This window comes from Phocoena sinus, chromosome 16 (assembly GCF_008692025.1).
Source record: "Phocoena sinus isolate mPhoSin1 chromosome 16, mPhoSin1.pri, whole genome shotgun sequence".
Classification (NCBI taxonomy): Eukaryota; Metazoa; Chordata; class Mammalia; order Artiodactyla; family Phocoenidae; genus Phocoena; species Phocoena sinus.
Window position 1 is genome coordinate 78,187,606 of NC_045778.1, and position 7,524 is coordinate 78,195,129.

A 7,524-nucleotide genomic window follows, 5' to 3' on the forward strand; every position below is an offset into this window, starting at 1 on the left:
TGAAGGCGAAACTGCCCCTTGGCTCCCATAGTCAACATTCCACACAAACAATGGCCAGGCTTGCTCCCTATTGTACATTCTGTATTCATTTGTGAATCCCATTTTTTTTTTTTTTTGCACAATGTGCAAAGCCCTTCTTTTCACTGGTGCGGTCCTGAAGGTCCAAGTGCAGCCATAATTTAGGCTTGAAATACTAATAATGATGATGGCTAAAAGCAAACGACAGATGAAGCCCAAACGTTAATTTGTGAAGATCATCAGAGTCACACTGACGGCTTTTGGATACTATCCATTAAATCATGATCACAAGAAACACTGAACACCTTAAAAACGGTTCTGAAGTTTTTAGCAATTATTAAATGTAATTTTCCAAACCCAGAGATAGGTGTGTTTAAAAAAAAAAAAAGAAAAAAATACCCTTTCATAAGTCTTTGATACATATTCCATCAAACACAGACTTGAATAAAAATTAACTTCAAAAGATTGATTGGGGGGGAAGATTTGCATTTTTCCTTCTTTCCCAGGATGCTGTAACTTTAACCGCAGGAGTGTAAATTAGGACATGCTTACCAGCTGTAAGGGAGAAAACTGATACTGCCCAGGCAGTATAGCCTCTGAGAGCAGATCCATTCCAGCATTTTCATGTGCCTACTAAAAGCCTGCAGTAGTGGAAGTCCACACAAGCATTCCTTAGGTAGTGAAACGCAGGAACATTCTTGGGGAATAAGACACCCCGATATTTCAATACATGGTGTTAAGTACAAGAACTTCTATTTGAAGGGTCAAGCAAACTGCACTCCCATTTTTAAATTACTACAGAAATGTGTTCCACCCTCTGTAACTGAACTATCAGCCAGGTGGTGGAAATATTACAGGAGCTGTGCCCTGCTGAAAAGATCAATTTCCTTTCCCAATCACGTACTATATGAATATATATTTGTGGCCTGTATCAGGGACATGAGACACTTGGGCTGCTGCTTTTCACTGATAGAAAGATCAGTAACAGAGGGACCCAGGCTTGTACTCACATATGTTATGATGACAGCCCTTCTATATTAAAATGACAGTGGTAAAAAATGACAACTGGGGTGGCCATTCTGCTGTTGCTGTAAACTCTTTAAATTTTTTCCATTTAGGGAAAGTGTTAAGTGCAAAGGGGATAACTTTGCCTTCAAAAATGATTCATGATGGAAGAGAATTGTTGGCAAATGGCGTTCTGGTGCTAGACCTCAGCGGGGCCGCCCTTTTGGTTTTGAGTCTCAAGGATTTCAAACGGTGCGAGTTATCCTGAACTCTCTTTGCTTTGGCATTTTAACAGTTGCCAGCAATAATATCCTTTCCCAATCCAGCGATGTGCTTGCTCGGTACCTATGTTACATACTCATCCTTCATTTACCTTGTCGCTAGCTACTCAGAACACTGAAAAAGTTGCAGGTTGATTTTGCAGCTTTGTTTGTTGTTGTTGTGGCTGTTTGTTTCACTTCGTCTCTCATTAAAACACTTTCAGGGCTTATGAATAGGATTTCTTGAGTTTTACAAGTCAAGAGTAAAGTTATTGATTATTCCCTGAAAGGGTAACTGATGGCTAGTTAATAATTATACGAATAGCAAGTTTTCCTGTTTCGTCTTGTGTACACGACCAGATTAACAATGCCAGGGAAAGCAAACTCGACTCCACAGGAACAGGTGTGCCCTGAGTCTTAAAAGGCCAAAATATCTCACAAAGTATGTCACTGGTGTATTTTTACAATGCTAGTAGTGTTTGTTTTTAAGTAGCCAAACTTTTTTACTTTTTTAACTTTAAAGAGACACACTTTGCAAATATTTCTTCACCCAGTCAATGACTAACTGCCAGGCGTAAGTTGCAATTCAAGCCTGGCAAACAAATACATTTTAGGCACAAAGAGATTTTTTTGCTGCTGTTGTTATTGTTTAAATCACAGTTAAGAAAACGCAATTTGCCCTGCCCCTCCCCCAGGAGAACACCCAGTTCAGGATGTTCAAAGATCCCAAGTGAAATCCTAAATAACAGGGCTCTGAGCTCCAATCTGCAGAGCTACGCAGAGCACCCTCCACCTATAGCTTTATTAATGTACAGTCAGGAAGGAGGGAGAAAACATACCCCTTCGCTTTATCTTCCCAAACAGGAAAAAGAATTAAACCAAAAGGCACCATGTCAGGTCCAAAACAAGCTCCAAGCCCAAGATTTGTAAATTCCCTCTAATAACTGCTTTCTACAGGGACAAACTGGGGTCCCCTACTCCTCAGGCACAGAAAACCAATCAGTGTCATAAATTCCCTTTGCCTTCAACCCTCACTCCCTTGAACAGGGGACAGAGTGGGGGGAGGGGGCGACCCAACATCAACACTTAACACTAAATCCCTCAGTGCTCTACAGAAATATGCTGGCTTCTTTCCTTTATTTGGTCCTGTTATACTTGATCAAGTGTGAACGATTAAACTGGTTTCATTAAAGGCAAGTGCATTCACAGCTAGCATCCAACTTCAATGGCAACTGGAAGCATATTTTGCAAGGAGGAGGGCCTGCTTTTTTGCTTGAAATCTACCATCTCATTAACTTTTCTTTGGGGGGGGCAGTAGAAAGGGCACTAGGGGTTTTTACCAGAGAGTGTCAGAGCAGCCCAGAGATCTGATGCTAGACAAAAGGATATTTAGTGTTTCAACTCTGGGATACAGTCCCTCTTACTCAAAAAAGAGAAAAGAAATCCTGTTTCAATATTATATTAAAGCTGCTCTGAAAGTCTTTAATTAGCATTTTGACTACTGACTTATAATTGCCCTAAGAAGTATGCTTTGAAATCAAATGATTATGAAGACAAGACGCTTTAAAGCCCCATTACTTCAAAATGTAGAAAATTTATTTTAAAAAATCAAAACAGTGGAATTCTCCTAAGCACATGAAAACTAAAGTTCTACTTTGAGAACCCCAGAGGCAGAACAGCAGTCTCAGGTACTGCACACGGGGTAAATTTTAAACTGCCTTTGAGCCCAAGCACCTAGCTAGCAGAGAAGAGTGTCTTCTCTGAAAGAGTAGTACCAGAGTTTGATATATTTCGCCAAAGTCGGGAGGCAGAATCACTTAGTAAACTAACCAAAATAAACGTCCCCTCCAAATTATCCATGTCAGATAAAAATATACCAGTCTCTACAATATCCAACAGAATTGCAAATAAGGCACTTAGCATTTTAAATTCCCAATGCATATTTATAGAATAGAATTCTCTTGTCTACCCTTCAAGCCACTCACGTCTGACTCTCTAAGAACTTAACCCGATCTCCAGTCTTTAAAAAAGAAAAAAGGGGGAAAAATCCAGAAAGATCTGTTTACCCCGGATAGGGCAAGTGAGCCCGGCATGACGACGCAGGCCACTGCCAGCAGACTCCACCGCAAGGACGCAGACCAAGCGGGAATTTCTACGAAAAATTTCTCCTTTCCCTTGTAAAATACTAAACCCGGGTGCCCTTGGAGCCAACTGCCGCTTGGGCCGCCTCCGGAAAAAGTATTTGAGGGCTGGGCGCACCACACACACTCGCGCGCACACGCAGACTCAGTGTCCGTGACCATCCGCGGCGGCGGAAAGCGAGCCACCGAAGGGAGTATGTGCGCGTGTGTGTCTCGCCGTGGCCGGCGGTGACCGCGCAGAGCTCCCCGGCCCGCGGCCTCCCGGCACCGGGGCGCTGCGTGGGCTGCGGACGACCGGCCACGCCGCGGACCTCCGGCTGGTGAAAGACCCTGCGCGCCCCGGCGCCCGCGCGCCTCTGCCCAACTTGCCCCGGGTCGTTGGGAAGAGCGCGAGGTAGAGAAAGAAAGGCGCTTCCCCTCGGCCGCGCGGGTCCGTCCGGCGCCGCGGAGGACAAGGAGGAAGAGGCGATCGCGGCCGCCCGGCTGCCTCTGCGCCGCGCCGAGTCCCCGCCGCCCGGGTCGCGCCCTCGCCAGACCCTCCTGCGAAACTTTTTCTTTTTGGTTCGCCCCACCCGAAAAGTGCGGCCAGGGCTGGGGAGGCGGGCGGGCCGGGTTCGCGGCGGCGGCGCGTGAGGAGGAAGTGGTGCCGGCGGGAGCGCGGCCGGGCAGAGGAAATGCCCAGCCAGCTCGGCCCCCGCCCGCGCCCGCCGCCCGGCTCGCCCCAGGCCCCCGCCCCGCTGCGACTTTGGCGGGCCGAGCCCGCCGCGGCAGTGGTGGCGGCGGCGGCAGATGTGGCCCGGCTGCCCGGAGGAGCCAACAATGCGGGGCCGGGAAAACAAAAGGGTTCCACTTCGCCTCCTTTCCCGTCTTTCACTTGCGCTCCCAGGGCGCCGCGCGGGATCCCCTGCCAGCAGGGGCCGCTCCCCTGGGGACCCGGAGCCGCGCGCGCCCCGGTTTCCCAGCGGACCCCCCGCTCCCCTCCCCCGCCCCGCAGGCGCAAGGCCCCGCGCGCTCGGACTCCCGGTTCCGGGGGATCCGGCCGTATTGTCCCCGCGGCACGCCGCGCGCTCGGCCTGGGTCGCGGGCGGCCCCCGCGCGCGCACCCACCGGCCTCCGGGAACAGGAGCCGGGGGCGCCTAGGAAACCGTCGCCGAGACGCCGCCGCCGCAGCCGCTGCCCTCCGGACGCCGCCGTGCTCGGGGTTTCTTTTTTTTTGCCAATCCTGATGGGAAGGAAGGTGACCGCCTACTTCGCATTCATCAACTCTCATCACAACAACAAAAATCCTGGCGCTAACGGCGGCCAGCGGGCACGATCGGCGGCGGGGGGCGGCAGGCAGGGACCCCAGGCCGGCGCCCACTCCCGAGCGCCGAGCGGGGACACCGGGCCGGGGACGCAGACCAAAGATGTCCTCGGATGCCGGCTTGGTGTCCTTCGCCCTCCTTCTCCTCCCCCCCAGTGGCGCAGTGAGGCGCGGGCGCGGCGCCCCCGGCCCGCGGCCGCAGGTGAGGCGGGGGCGGCGGCGGTCCCAGCCCTCCCCCGGGGCCCCCCTTACCTCGTCCCGGGCCGCCGGCGTCCACGGCGAAGGGCGCCCACCCGGGAGGCGGCGGCAGCAGCGGCGGCGGCTCCCGCCCCTCCCACCCCACCCGGCGGCGGTGGCGGCGGTGGCGGCGGCTGTGCGGCCCCCCCTCAGCGCGGCATGGCTCCCGGCTCCGTCCCTCGCTCCTCCGGCCGCTGCCAGTTCCTCTGGGCCGCTCCCGGGCCACCTTAAAATGACACACGCACACAAGGACACACACACACAAAAACTTAATCTCTCCCCCTCGCCTCCCCTCCCCTCCCCTCCCCTCCCTCCCCTCCCTCCTCTCCCTCCCCTCCCCTCCCTCCCCTCCCTCCTCTCCCTCCCCTCCCCTCCCTCCTCTCCCTCCCCTCCCCTCCCCTCCCTCCTCTCCCTCCCCTCCCTCCCTCCCCTCCCCTCCCCTCCTCCCCTCCCTCCTCTCCCTCCTCTCCCTCCCCTCCCCTCCCTCCCCTCCCTCCTCTCCCCTCCCTCCCTCGCCCTCTCCCTCCCCTCCCCCTCTCCTCCCTCCCTCCCTCCTCCCCCTCCCTCCCTCCTCCCCCCTCCCTCCCTCCTCCCTCCCCTCCTCCCTCCCTCCTCCCTCCCCTCCTCCCTCCCTCCTCACCCCTCCCTCCTCCCCCCTCCCCTCTCCCTCCCTCCTCCCCTCCCTCCCCTCTGCCCTTCCTCCCTCCCCACTACCCTCCTCCCCTCACCACTACCCTCCCTCCCTCCCCTCTCCCCTCCCTCCCCTCCCCTCTCCCCTCCCTCCCCTCCCCTCTCCCCTCCCTCCCCTCCCCTCTCCCCTCCCCTACCCTCCCTCCCCTCTCCCTCCCCTTTCCCTCTCCTCCCCTCCCCTCCCCTCCCCTCTCCTCCCTCCCCTCTCCCTCCCCTCCCCTCCCCTCTCCTCCCTCCCCTCCCCTCTCCTCCCCTCCCTCCCCTCTCTCCTTTCCTTCCCCTCCTCCCCTCCCGTCCCGTCCCCTCCCCTTATCTCCGCTCCCCACCCTACCTCCCCTTCCCTTCCTCCTCCTCCCCCTGCCGCCGAGCCTCTTCCTACTTCCCCACCCACCCCACCCCCTTCCTCCGCCCACCCGGCTCCCGACCGTCTCCAGCCCGGTCCCGGCCCCGCGCCCGGCCGCAGGGAGGGGGCTGCGCTGGGGGTACCCGGCCCGCACACGCCCCGCGCCGCGCTCACCCCCAAGAGGATGCTAATTCCAACTTGGATCGGGGGAGGGAGCGTCCTGGAAGCCGAGCGCCTCCCGGCTATTTGCTCTTCTTTATTTGTTTTCTCCTCCGGGGAAGGAGGAGGAAAACGGAGAGAAAAGGAAAGGGAAAGAAGCGGCGCGGCCGCGTCTCCCGGTGGCCGCCGGCTGCGCAGGAGCGAGGCGGGAGGCGAGGTGAGGGTCGCCGCTCGCTCACTCCTCGCTCCTTTTTTTTTTTTTTTTTTTTTTTTTTTTTTTTGGGCAAAGGCGGGGTCTCTCTTTACAAACCAATGACACAACCCCACATGGGCCGGCCTCGCCCCCTACAGATACTCTTCACTACAAATCGCCTCTCTCGGGGGATTAGTGGCTCCGCGAAAGTGCACACAGGCGCGGCGGGCGGGCGAGTGGGCCGGGCGCGGCGGGCACTCCCCGGCCTGGCCCCGCCTGGGAGGCCCTAGCGAAGCGCTGGGGCCTCGCGGGCAGGGCTGGGGGTCCAGCTGCAGCGGCTGCGAATCCGGCCCTCCCTTCGCCCTCCTTCCTCCTCCGCCCCTTCCACGTGGGGCCCTGGGCGGCCGGCCACGTGGGGGGACGCGAGTCCGCGCGGGCCTCGGCACGGCGCCCCGGGGTGGCCCTGGCTCAGTGGGGCCCCCGCCAGGCCCGCGGCGCCGACCTGCCCCCTTCCTGGCCCCGCGGCTCCAACTTCCTCCCGGGCCCCTACGCCGGCCGCTTCTGTCTTCTCAGGCCCGTGGGGTCAGGCGCGGGCCGACCACAGGGGGCACTTGCGCTCCCCAAATCCGGATCCGGGAGACAGTGCCCGCGCCTGGCCCGAGGGGCGGAGATGGCCGTGGGTGCGCGCGGAGGGAGCCCTATGTGCTGGAACTTGCAGCGGTAGTGTTCCCTACCAGAAGCAAAACATTTTTTACACATTAAAAAAAAAAAATGTTCCCTCCTCTTGCCTGAATCTCGTCGGGGCTATTTTTAAAGCCTTGCCTTGGGTGGGAGCTCCGGGCCTCGCGGGACGGAGGCGATCTGCGGCCGGGGGGCCCCCAGAGTCGGGGACCCCCAGAGTCGGGGACCTGGACTTGCGCACAGCTCCGACGCCCCAAGGTTAGTGTCTGGACACCAAACCTGGAATCCAGGCGGAGCGCCGGCCGCAGCTAGACTAACTTCCATGCCCGTGACCCGCGGCGTTGGAACTCGGTCTGCAGAAGGGAGCCAGCGGCTGCGGGCTGGGAGGGCTCTTCTCCCTGCTCCCCAGAAGCCCCCAAACTCTCATCTCACATCCCTGAGATCGGCCGCGCGTCCTCCGAGGGCCCCTGTGTGGGCTGAACCGAGCCCTTAGC

General features: G+C 57.3%; 1 protein-coding gene across 5 annotated transcripts in view; it reads right to left on the reverse strand.

Annotated features, from left to right (window-relative positions):
* The window catches only part of CTBP2 (C-terminal binding protein 2), a 165,151-nt gene extending 158,729 nt beyond the window's left edge, over positions 1-6,422 (reverse strand). The window contains exons 1-2 of one of the 5 annotated variants that reach the window (XM_032607315.1): positions 6,172-6,422; positions 4,980-5,190 (exon numbers count right to left, since the gene is read on the reverse strand). The gene's annotated coding sequence lies outside the window, so the exon portion shown is untranslated. Of the gene's footprint in view, positions 1-4,527; positions 4,609-4,979; positions 5,236-6,171 lie in introns of those variants that run through there. The other 4 variants (XM_032607322.1, XM_032607316.1, XM_032607318.1 and 1 more) reach the window with 4 other exon arrangements.
* Between the last annotated feature and the right edge of the window lie 1,102 nt (positions 6,423-7,524).